Source organism: Pongo pygmaeus, chromosome 7 (assembly GCF_028885625.2).
Source record: "Pongo pygmaeus isolate AG05252 chromosome 7, NHGRI_mPonPyg2-v2.0_pri, whole genome shotgun sequence".
NCBI lineage: Eukaryota > Metazoa > Chordata > Mammalia > Primates > Hominidae > Pongo > Pongo pygmaeus.
Genome location: NC_072380.2, coordinates 142,785,405 through 142,798,384, shown reverse-complemented (window position 1 = coordinate 142,798,384; position 12,980 = coordinate 142,785,405). Strand labels below are relative to the sequence as shown.

Genomic DNA, 12,980 nt, shown 5'->3' with positions numbered 1-12,980 from the left:
TCCTTTATTAAGGAAGGTTGATAAACTGTGAGGTGAAAGACAGCAGATTACAATTCAGTAAATGAACCATTTTAATAAAATGTGCTGCCTTTATATAGATATAGACAGGAAAAACATTTGGAAGGGTATCCACTTGGTGTGGGTGGTTGGATCTTGGGTGTTTATTTTTTCTTTCATTTGCTCATATGTATTTTCAATTTTTTTTGCTGCAATCAATATGTATTACTCATATAATCAGGGTGAATAGTGCATCGGGGCACCTCATTTACTGCTCGGGTCCTCCCTTTTTTTATCCATTCATTCAACATATTTAGGGAGGCTCTCCTAGGGGCCGGGCACCATGGCAGGAGCTGCAGTAGGCACGGTGATAGCTCTGTCTCTGCCATCACAGCTGACATTGTAACAAGAGGTGGTTTTTGGTTGTTTATTTCTTTGGGTTTTTTTTAGTTAAAACATTTTTAAGCTGAAAATGTAAAATAATTAGAGGCTGGGCACAGTGGCTGACACCTGTAATCCCAACACTTTGGGAAACTGAGGCAGGAGGATCACTTGAAGTCAGGAGTTTGAGACCAGCTTGGCCAACATGGCAAAACCCCATCTCTACTAAAAATACGAAAAAATTAGCTGAGCATGATGGCGTGTGCCTGTAGTCCCAGCCACTCGGGAGGCTGAGGCAGGAGAATCACTTGAACCTGGGAGGTGGAGGTTCCAGTGAGCCAAGATCGCACCACTGCACTCTAGCCTGGGTGACACAGCGAGATTCTGTCTCAAAAAAAATAAAAATAAAAATAAATTAAAAGAATTAGAGTTTGTGATAAGCGCTGTGAAGGAAAAACACCATTGACATGCTAGGGAATGAGTGAAGGTAGGTGGGATTCACCTTTGGAAGGGTGATGGGGGGGTTCACCTTTGGAAGGGTGATGGGGGGTTCACCTTTGGAAGGGTGATGGGGGGTTCACCTTTGGAAGGGTGATGGGGGAACTGATTTGAATCTGAAGGCTGACAAACAGCCAAGTGAAGAGACTGGAAAGTGTACTCAAGGTACAGAAGGGAACAGCCAATGTGATGCAGTGGGACCCTTTTTTCTTCCTGCAGGTCACCTGAAGGGCTGGGGAAATGAGACTTGGAGTTGCCCCACTTGTGAGAAATATGTTAGATTTGCAAATGTGATGGAGGCTCATAGATAAACCTTATAACTCGGGGGAAATATGGCCCTAAGGACAGCTTTATGGCTCCTATGAGACTGGTTAATGTTTTGCCAAATAACAGGAAGGTGTCAGTTTGATTGGTTGCCTTCTTACTTGGGTTCTTTTTGAATAGCGGCTCTGATGTCATCTTTCAATGCTGGATGAGCTTCTAGCCCTTCCCAGGGGATTCTCAGGCCTCTGTCCCCTGTCCTCTTCCCCTTTTCGTTAAATATCCATGGAGTCCTCAGCCCTAAGGCAACACTGGAGTCCCTGACTATGGTGGAAATGTTTGGAGCTGTCTGTTTTCTAAAGGATTCAGTGTTCATTCATCCTGTGAAAAGGAAGAGAGAAACAGTTGATAGAACTCCCTGAATGTTCAATTGAGGAGTGAGACTGGATACAGAGGCAGCAAAAACTATACTCTAGGTGCTGAAGCGTATTGAAAGATGTCTTTGAGTGAAGGCTGGCAGCAAAATATAGAGTCTTCTCTAAGGACAATTGGGCAATAACAAATCAGGAACCAAAACATTTTCAGATCCTTTGACCCGGTAATTACAATCCAGGGAGCTTATGCTGAGGTCAGAGTTTTTTTGAAGGGAAAAACAGAGAAAACAAAATGTCTCTAACAAAAGTTAACAGTCAATAATGACATAGTGCTTTGGAGCTTTGAAAGTATTTTCTTATACAGTCTTCATGAGAGCTTCCCAACATTTCTGAGAAGTAGATTGTCTTATCCCCATTTCACAGATACGAAGCAAAGATCAAGTGAGTGGGTCTAGTTCACTCTGGCACATTCAGGACCTGAGAGCTCCAGCTCATGGATGGCTGCTCAGTGGGTTTGGTCAGAAACTCAAGGTACAGCTGGGTGCAGTGGCTCACGCCTATATTCCCAGTACCTTGGGAGGCCAAGGTGGGCGGATCACCTGAGGTCAGGAGTTTAACACCAGCCTGGCCAACATGGTGAAACCCCGTCTCTATTAAAAATGCAAAAATTAGTCGGATGTGGTGGCTCATGCCTGTAATCCCAGCTACTCACTCAGGAGGCTGAGGCAGGAGAGTCGCTTGAACTCGGGAGGCGGAGGCTGCAGTGAGTGGAGATTGTGTCATAGCCCTCCAGCCTGGGGCGACAGAGCAAGACTCTGTCTCAAAGAGATAAATAAATAAAAATAGAAAAAAAAGCAACTCAAGGTACAGTGGTGGGAGTCAAAAAAGCATAAGGAGAAAACCAAGACTGAAAACGGTTATTGAGCTTAGTCTGTGCCTAGTTCAGTCCCCAGCATTTTACAAGTTTTCTCTGAGTTAACACAACAAACTTGTGGGGGAAACTGAGGCTTTCAGATGTTGAATAACTTGTGTAAGTTGTAGAGCAGGTTTCAGAGCCTGACCAGGTTACATCCAGAGCATAGAGGTGGTTTCAGCTCTGCTGTGTTGCCCTCTGCATTCACAGGAATGCTTTGTAGAAGGAGTGAATACATGAACACATGAATGAACAAATGGATTAGGGAGTTAGGACATGAAAACCAGCTTCTGTGGAAACTTGGACCTCAGGCTCCCCATGGATGACAGGTTCTTTTCCATAGTTCTGCATTTTCTACCTGCAATACAGCAATGCGGTTGCCCAGGCCCCTCCCAGGAGAGTTGCAGCTTCCCCGGAGGCCACACTTCTCCAACACCTTTTGCCTAAAGGCTCTTTTTCCCTAAAGGCTCAACTCATCCCTTGCAAAATACCCAAAGCCAAATGAGTCTAGAGGGTAAACCAGCCACACAGGATGTGGACCTTTAGCAACTGAAGGAAACTGAGGTATTTCAGTATGATGAAATACTCTGTAGTCATTAAAATGATAGATGTGAGTGTGTAGAAATATGAAAAAGTATTGGGAAAGAGTTGCACTTATCTGAAGAAACCAATGAAAGCAATGTGCATTTATTTATTTATTTTTGTTTTTTATTTTTTTGAGACAGAGTCTCACTGCATTGCCCAGGCTGGAGTGCAATGGTGGGATGTCGGCTCACTGCGACCTCTGCCTCCTGGGCTCAAGCGATTCTCCTGCCTTAGCCTTCAGAATAGCTGGGAATACAAGCGTGTGCCACCATGCCTGGCTAATTTTTGTATTTTTAGTAGAGACGGGGTTTCACCATGTTGGTCAGGCTGGTCTCGAACTCCTGGACTCAAGTGATCCACCTGCATCGGCCTCTCAAACTGCTGGGATTACAGACGTGAGCCACCGCGCCCAGCAAAGCAATGTGCATTTACATGGAGAAAGATTGGAAGATAAGAGGAATGAAAACTGTGTAAAAGTATTGATATCACATGGTGTCACCATCCAGTTTGTCTGCTAAGCCAGGAGCCTCTGGGTCATCCCGACAACCCCAGTCTCCTCTTCCCCCAGATTGAACTTGCAGATTCTGCATCAGTTAGCATCTTAATTCCGGTGCCTGTTCTTCATCCTTGCTACCAGTTTCCTTGAGCAGGCTCTCCTTATCCCTCTCCTGGACCCCACAGCAGCCTCTTAACTGCTTTGCTGGCCCTGTGTTCTCTCTACCACTGTAGTCCATATTGGACCCTGTGGTCAGAGTGATCCTGATATAAAACATACCTGATTATGTGTCTCCCTTGGTTAGAAGCGTCTCTTTACTTGTTGTTGCCTTCAGAAGGCAAGTTCAAATTTCTTAGTATGGTGTATGATGTCCTTTACAATCTCAGTGTGTCACAGCACCCCCACAATCCCTGCCAACCCTTGGCCCCCTGCGTTTTCTCCTTGGCCCTTTCCCCTTCCCTTCAAGACCAAGCTAAGAGGTCTCATTTTTTTTTTTTTTTTTTTTTAAATGGAGTCTCACTCTGTTGCCCAGGCTGGAGTGCAGTGGTGCAACCTCTGCCTCTTGGATTCAAGCGATTCTCCCACCTCAGCCTCCCGAGTAGCTGGGATTACAGAGGCACGTGCCACCATATTCGGTTAATTTCTTTTTTTTTTTTTTTTTTTTTTTAGTAGAGATGGGGTTTCACCATGTTAGTCAGGCCGTCTCGAACTCCTGACCCCAAGTGATCTGCCTGCCTCAGCCTCCCAAAATACTGGGATTATAGGTGTGAGCCACTGCACCTGGCCAAAGGTCCCATTCTTTTTGAAGCCTTCACAATTGTCCCAGGGAAAGCTGGTTCCTCTACCCTTCTGAATTACAACGAGTCATGCTTTGTTTTAAGTGCAAGATGACAGCCTGTCCTTTCACTAAACTCTCAGCCCCTCTGGAGCAGGGACTTGGTGTCTTACTCTCCTTCTTCCCAGATCCTCAGCTTGATGCCTAGGACCGACACAGTGCGGGGCGGGGTGGGGGGGAGTGAATCAATGATTGAGTGAAACCATTTATTCTCTATGGTGTTTTAAAACTGATTTAATAATAAATAAAAATTTCCAAGAAAACAGCACTGAAGGAAAGCCACAGGACCTTGTGAAATTTAAAAAAGTAGACAGAGACAATGCAGTGTCCATAGAAACTGTGGAGTTGACAGATTGGGTTTGAATCCTGGATCTGTCACATACGGAGTTTCGGTTGCCTCATTTATAAAATGGGCCTGATAATAGTACCATATAGGATGGTTGTGAAAAAGCAAAAGAGGAAAACAAGTCAAGAGCTTAGAGCTTAGTACAGTGCCTGGCACATTGTAAGGACTCACAAAATACAGCTAGCCACAATGCTTAAATCATTAAGAGACTAGTGCTCTTATGTAAGCCCCTTTTTTTTTTGCATCCTTTTATTCAATTTTTCAACATAAATCTTTGAAAGCTTTGACCTCAGCAAAAATGTGATCACATTCATGCAGAATGACGAAGAAAAGATTATAGAAGAATAAATTCAGCATTTCTCACAGGAGTCTTGTTTTCTGAGCCAGCTCCCCCTTTTAGGGAATTCCCACGTGGGGTAATGGAAGAACTTACTTGTGAGTTCTTGTACATGGCAGGAATGGGCCCAGGGCAGCTAAGGAGAAAGGTGCATCTGAGAGGGGATTCCATGTTCCTCACAGGACTCATTGTATGTTGTTATTATTATTATTTTTTGAGACACGTTTCGCTTGTCATCCAGGCTGGAGTGCAAAGGCAAGATCTCGGCTAACTGCAACCTTCACCTCCTGGGTTCAAGCGATTCTCCTGCCTCAGCCTCCTGAGTAGTTGGGATTACAGGCGCCTGCCACCACGCCCAGCTAATTTTTGTATTTTTAGTAGAGACGGGGTTTTACCATGTGGCCTGGCTGGTCTCGAGCTCCTGACCTCGTGATCCACCTGCTTCGGCCTCCCAAAGTGCTGGGATTACAGGTGTGAGCCACTGCACCTGGTCCAGTATTTTATTATTATCACTTCTCAGTGGACTGCTTCTTTGCTGGACTGTAAGCTCCCTAGGCCAGTGTCATGTCTATATTGCTCTCCATAGAGAAAATTAGGACCAGTGGATGAAAATAGTTGTGCATCAGATTTTTGCTTACTGTAAAAGAGGTTCCTCACAATCAAAGGCTGATGATTGCAGTAATGAGCTCCCTGTAGTTGGAGATATTGGAGCTGAACTAGATATTCATGTGTTGAAGATACTATGAAAGATTTCTGCTTTTGGTGGGAGATAGGGTTAGAGGTGTGTGGTTACTCAGAGCTCATATCTAAGGGACTGTGCACATGTATGAACTCCTCCTCCGGTTCACATTGAGGACAGTGGTCCATCTGGACCCAGGTTATCTGAGGTTGGATGTCAGTATGTCAGACAAGTGGACCAAGCTTCTTGGATTATGAGGACTTTTCTATCAGCATCAACATTTGCAAAACATCATCTCCAGCTGGGGGCGGTGGCTCACGCCTGTAATCCTAGCACTTTGGGAAGTTCAGGCAGGTGGATTGCCTGAGCTCAGGAGTTCGAGAGCAGCCTGGGCAACATGGTGAAACCCCGTCTCTACTAAAATACAAAAAATTAGCCAGGCATGGCGGTGTGCGCCTGTAATCCCAGCTACTTGGGAGGCTGAGACAGGAGAATCGCTTGAACCTGGGAGGTGGAGGTTGCAGTGAGCCAATATCGCGCCACTGCACTCCAGCCTGGGTGACAGCGAGACTTCACCAAAAAAAAACAAAAAAAAACAAAACAAAAAAACAACTCCTTCAGTTTCATTGAAATTGACCAGAATTATAATAGCTACAATATAGAACCCCTGAATTCTCCTGAAGTATGATAATTAAGGTAAAAGTCTGAGGCCTAGGAATGTTGCCCTTAGTGTGTCCCTTGAAAAAGCCACTTCATCTCTCCATGACTCAACACGTTTCTAAGTAAATTGGCCCACCATGTTACATACCATTTGGTTTCTACATAACTCAAGAGGAAGACAAAAAGGCTAAGGTAAGGTCTGCCCTTCTGTGTTTTGTGGCAAGGAGTGATTTCTTGGCCCCATACAGTAAGGCGCAGATAGTTACTGGAACCTTAGCTCTTTGACTAGAGCTTCGTTCATACTCAGAAAATCAGAATTTCATGGATAGGCTCCCTGGTTGCATGAAACTCCTGAAATTTTATGCAAACGTGTGTGCATGTCTGTATTTTCCCGGGGGGAAAAATCCATACTTTTACGGTATTTTCAGTTGGGCCTGTGACCCCAAAATGTTCATAATCATTTACCTCCATCTTAGTGATCTGCTCAGCTGTCAAACTGAAAACAACCCTGGGAGAGATAACATTGTCATCTTTTACCCTTTAATGTTAATGAAAAAAAATCAGCTTTATAACAGGATTAGGAGAAGCTAGCTAGATGGGATGTTCTGTTTTTGTCTGTAAAGGGAAAGGGATCATTTATGTTCAAAGAGTGAAAGGAGAATTAGGGAAGTAATTAAGAGGCTGCGCCCTCTGTCACATACAAGTTTCTGCCCACTAGATATTTTTGCCCAGAGTCGACCCCAGAACAGGGGTCTGATTTATCTGAGAGTGTTGTAAGTGGAGTCTAATTGTTGTTCTCAGAATGATCATTTTTCACCTCCCAAGGGCGTCTCCGCGATACCATCGCAGGCGGTAACGGTACAGTCTCCTGGCGCTGGGCGCCTGCCAGGAACACGTGCCGCGCCGGGAATCGCGGGCGAGGCTCAGTACCTGACCCGAGGTGGAGAGGAGCGCCCGCAGCCTAGCGGTTCCAGGCGTGGGGGGAATATGGCAACTTCGCAGGGCTCAGCATCGAGTCCCGAGGTCCAGTTACTGCCATTTCCAAGCCCGCTGACAAGAGGCAGGTCACCGCCACCTCTGAACCTCCGTTTCCCATCTGTACATCTGGAAGGCTGGAACACCCCAACCCACTCAGAAGCTATCTCGGCGCGAAGGTGCTGCCCCTTTAAGGAGGCCGGGGGGTGCAAGGGGGGTGGCCACGCCTCCTTCCTCAGCACGCCGCGCCTGCCGACCACCTGTCTCCGGCTTCGCCCCGCCCCTTCGGGAGGGGCGGGGATGAGGGGCGGAGAAGATAGGCTAAGGATTTACCTTGCGGGGCGGGCGTGCGGCGCATGCGCACGGCCGGACAGGTCCGCGGCGCCCTCACTTCCTGGCATTCCCTCCTCCCCCTCCTCGTCGTTACCCTGTACATCCGGGTCACTTGCCCTCCCCTCTCGGAGCTGCCGCCTGGCGTGTCGCGGCTCCGCCACAGGGGCAGGTGTTGAGGGGCTCCCGGTCCGGCTGCTGCCGCTCCCCCGCTCCGGACCCGGGGCTCCCCCTAGCGCCGCTGAGGAGCCGCCTCTGCGGCTCGAGGAGGGCGCAGGAGCGGGACTGAGAGCGCCTGGAGGCTCGAGCGGAGGGTGAGTGGTTTTTGCCATTTTCCCCTCTTCCTTCACACTCCTAGCTTTCCTGCTCCGCGACCCCATTTTGGCGAAGAGGCGGGTACGGCGGGGCCCGCGCTGGCGCGGGGCTTCCTCCTTCCCAGGCGCGCTGGGCCCGCCCCCGGCCCCGCGGCGCCCGGGGGCCGCTTCCTCTCCGGCCCCGCGGCCCCGGCCTGCCCTCGGCGCTCATTCATTCGGGTCTTCCTTTCTTCCGCCCCCTTCCTTCCACTGGCACCTCCACGCGCGCTCTTGCCGCCCCCTCCCACCTCAGATCCTGCGCCCGCCAGTGACTCCTGGCTCGCCGGCTCGTCCCTTCCCGCGTCGGCGTTGTCCCCTACCCCCCAATCTTGGTTCCCACCACTCCTTCCTCTTCGCGGCCGCTTTTCCTCCTTCTCATCCCCTGTTCCCATCCCCAGCTCCACACCCCCTTCTCCCCCGGGCTTCGCCACGCCTCGCCTCGCCTCGACACCCAGCCCTCCTGGTCCCTGATGTTAAAGTTGGTGTCTTTATCGCTCCCCATCACTTCGCCTTCCACCTGCGCGGCCAGACTTTCCAACTTAGATACTGCGTTGTCCTTTTAATTAATGATCAGCGTTTAAAGTCCAGATTCTCAGTCTTAAGGTGTGGTCTTAGTGTGTTTCCAAACACACAATTTCTACTATAATTACCCAAATCTATAACTGTCAAACTCTAGTGGAAGTGGCAATTGCTGTGTGTGTGTGTGTGTGTGTGTGTGTGTGTGTGTGTATGTGTATGTGTTTTAACCTCATGGCTATTCTGGGTCATACTGAGTACCTTTTTTATTTTTTTCATGGAAGACTTCTATGATGTATTAATTTCCTCTGAGTGTAAAATTTGGCAGAAAATTATTATTCTTTCTACTCCTCTGGATTTCTCCTCACATGGTCCCTTGACTGATTTGCAACATTACTTGTTAATACATTGCTGTAGAAATGTTTGTTGGTGAGACTTTCTTGTCTCATCTGTTAGCAGCATTGTTTGAGTACCTCTATGTGCGAAATACTGATGAAATGCCTGAATCCTTGGAGTACCACAAAGTGCCATTCTGGATAAGACAAAAGTTTTTGGAATTTGCTTACACGTTTTTTACTACTTCTGTGTAAGTGTATTGAGTTTGCCACCTTTTTACTCCTTAATCTCTATGTGAAAAATGTATGTCAATCAATTTTGTGTGTTTTAAGTCTTATGGTGTGGGAGATCGGCATTCCAGAGGAGTGTTTTATATAGCTAAAAGAATTTCAGTCACTCGGGTGTTTGGTGACTTACTATCGCAAATCATTTTAGACTAATATACCTCAAGAAAAACACACTGATCCTTTTAATTCTTTAATCGTATTTAGTAATAGAAGCTTTGTGTCTAGAACTGCTTGATAACTGGGGTTTATTTGATAGCCTGTTTGCAAAGTGTTGCAGTTAACTGAAACTCCCTAATCAGCATTCATAAAATGAAATGACAGCACTTTTTTTTTTTTATGTGACTTTCATATCCATAATAACGAACTCGAAGAGAGGCTCTTAGTCCTAAAGTACACCTACCTGCATGTCATTATGATGATGCTATTGCTGTCAGTATTTATGGCAGCATATTCTAACAGCTTCGTTTTTGGGGAGCTTGGTGTTAAAAAGGTACCTGGCTGTTTGTCCCCGCTTAGGTTTTGGATAACCATTTCAGCAGTAAGATTTCTTAACTCATGAGAGAGAGAGAGAGAGAGAGAATGTGTATTTGCAGAACAGTTTTGCTAGATAATAATCTTTAAGAATTCTTTAAAACTTTAATAGTGATGTAGCTGTTTGTGAGGAAACTCTTGCTTTGTAAAATGTTCTAGGATATATAGTATGAATTCTAGATTATATAATTGGGTAGAAGCTAGATTTTTGTCTCCCAAGAAAGTGGTTGGTTGATCAGAGGGAGGCGTGGTTAGTAAGTTAATTCTAGTTGCCCCAGAAAAAGTATAATTTCAGATGTTGAGTAAAACTAAGTGAATGCAGTTTATTTTTGATAGATTTTTGATTGACATTTAAATTAATCCAGTTTAAAATTTATTTCTCTGAACTCTCCAGGAATAAACGGGTTTTAAAAATTTACAGGTTAAATTAGTGTCCCTCTTGAGATTATTTGACTCATATTTGAAATGGTCATTTATCTTTACATAGTAAATAACAATTGATGGAGAAGTATAGAGGGGTGCTTATTTTACTCCAAGTCTCCATGGGGGAAGATACTGGATTGTCACTTATTTGAGGTTACTTGACTCTTACTAAGTATTAATGCATTCAACTGTGAGAACTTAGAATTTTCTCTTACATTGTTTAAGGAAAACAAGACTATAATAGTTGGAAATAGCTTAGTGGCATACCTCCTATTTTTGGTCTCTTCTTTTCTGTAACTACACCAGAGTTTAGCACAGTGCCTGCCTGGTGCATAGTGGATACTCAATAATTATGTTTTGAACAATTGAGTTAATGGCAAGGTCAAAGAATCTTAGACTGTAACAGCATTTTGTAATTATGTGGCAAAAAATTTTGAAAAAGATGTTGATTGCTCTGAGCTGTAGTTTTTTCAGGTATCTTGTATATTTTTAAGACTGCTGGCTGGGCGCAGTGGTTCACTCCTGTAATCCCAACACTTTGGGAGGCCGAGGCGGGCGGATCACAAGGTCAGGAGATCGAGACCATCCTGGCTAACACGGTGAAACCCCGTCTCTACCAAAAATACAAAAAAATTCCCCGGGCGCGGTGGCGGGCACCTGTAGTCCCAGCTACTCAGGAGGCCAAGGCAGGAGAATGGCGTGAACCCGGGAGGCGGAGCTTGCAGTGAACCCAGATCTCGCCACTGCACTCCAGCCTGGGTGACAGAGCAAGACTCTGACTCAAAAAAAAAAAAAAAAAAAAAAAAAAGACTGCTATATTGGATTATTTAATTTGCTTTGAGATCTTTGGGTGAGGAAGTATAGACATGATTTTGTGTTATACTTTAGTTCATAGAATGGATTTGTTTGCTTAGAATGGGCACTTGATATGTGTATCTTGTCAGCATTCATGAACAGCAGTGAATTCAAATAATTTCTTGGGCATTTAGAGTTTCTAAAATTATACATAAATGTTCTTGGATGTGTGAACTCATTCTATATTATGATCAGTTCACTAAATCCTGGCTCTTAATTATGCTGTAGTATTGAACACCTACTGTTTGCCAGATTCCTTATAACCATTAGGTTAGTTTTATAACAACTCTGTAATGTGTAGGTTAACTTTTATTTAATTCCTAATTAACATTAGGAAAGTAAGGCTTAGAGAGCTTAGGTTAGAGGTATGCCATTAATCATAATTAAATATTTCCAATTAGGTATACTTGTTCAAGTATGCTCCCAAGTGAGAGATGTTGAAGACTGGCATTTGAACCCATCACGTTTACTTAAATTGTATTTCAGCGTACTAATTTGAGGTCTTATATTTTATATTAAGTATTTGTAAAACATACTTAAAACAGCTCATCTCAAAACTTTTTCTTTTTCAGCTGCCAAGGAGGATGGATAATGTTCACTTGTTCTGTACTCTCCTGTAAGCATATACAGGATTGACAGCTAGCTATAGCTTCACCCCTTTCCCACTTATGCAAGTAATTAGAATGCAAATGAGTCACATTTGTAAACTTTTTAAACAAAGAAATCATTCTTAGAATTTTGATTATTTAAATATAAACATTTCTTGCAACACACCTTCACATCTGGATAATGGTACCATGGGTCAGAATGACTACTGTCAAAGATGTCGTGTGATTTTGTTTAAGTAGAAGACTTAATGCAGAGATATATTTTTGTAGCTATTTAATTCATTTTGAAAAGATTGATCATCAACATTAAGGTACTATTGTATGTGACACTGTGAAGCCTGAGTCCTGTACAGTTATTTTTTGCTAATGCAGTAATCTCTTCTTGGTATATTTTAGTTGATGCATTATGTATGATATATATTAAATTCTAGATTGATACAGACCCTTTCTACTGTGTCTAGAGCAGGGGTCCCCAACCCCTGGGCCGTGGCCTGTTTGGAACCGGACTGCACAACAGGAGGTGAGCGGCATTACTCCCTGAGGTCTGCCTCCTGTTAGATCAGCAGAGATAGCATTAGATTCTCATAGTAGCGTGAACCTTGTGAATTGTGCATTAGAGGCATCCAGGTTTTGTGCTCCATGTGAGAATCTAACGCCTGGTGATCTGAGGTGGAACAGTTTCATCCTGAAACCATTCCTCCTGTCGCCCTGTCCGTGGAAAAATTGTCTTCCACGAAACCATTTCCTGGTCCCAAAAAGGTTGGGGACCATTAATCTAGAATATTTATTCCTTCCGGTCATACATTGGCATGTCTTCAGATAATCCAAATTAACCTGAATACTACTTTAGGTCAAGCATTTTCAGAAGACACTTGCTAAGAAAGAAATTATGACATAGTCCCGGATGTCATAATGTGACATAATATGTCATACTGTTTCTGGACCAAACTGAGGATCACTCTGCTATTTCTTGTGGTCCAATAACGAGATGCAGGTGAACTGGAGAGGAAGCGAGTTTTTATTTTCTGCAACCAGTTATAGGGAGAAGGCCTGGAAATTATTGCCAGACCAACTCAAAATTACAAAGTTTTCCAGAGCATATATGCCTTCTAAGCTATATGTCTATGTGTAAGTGTGCATTCATCTAAATACATAAGTGATTAACTTCTTTTAATCTATAACTAAGGTCTAAGTCCTGAAGAGCCTCCTCTGGACCCTCAGTAAGTTTACTTAATCTAAATGGGTCCAGTTGCTGGGGGTGATTACCCTTATGTTGTCTCCTGCGAAATCATGAAGGTTTGGGGAATTCCTTCGGACCCCCAGTAAACTTGTTAGTGAAGGCCTAGGGAGTTTCTTCAGACCCACAATAAAACTTGTTTAATGCTAAATGGGTCCTCTTAAGAA

General features: G+C 44.5%; 1 protein-coding gene across 13 annotated transcripts in view; it reads left to right on the top strand.

Annotated features, from left to right (window-relative positions):
* CYRIB (CYFIP related Rac1 interactor B) overlaps positions 1–12,980 on the top strand; it is a 176,736-nt gene that overhangs the window by 68,845 nt on the left and 94,911 nt on the right. For 6 of the 13 annotated variants that reach the window (XM_054499214.2, XM_063669074.1, XM_054499209.2 and 3 more), the window contains exon 1: positions 7,764–7,981. The exons of 6 other annotated variants lie outside the window; for them this stretch is intronic. The gene's annotated coding sequence lies outside the window, so the exon portion shown is untranslated. Of the gene's footprint in view, positions 1–7,763; positions 7,982–12,007; positions 12,097–12,980 lie in introns of those variants that run through there. One more of the 13 variants, XM_063669069.1, reaches the window with a different exon arrangement.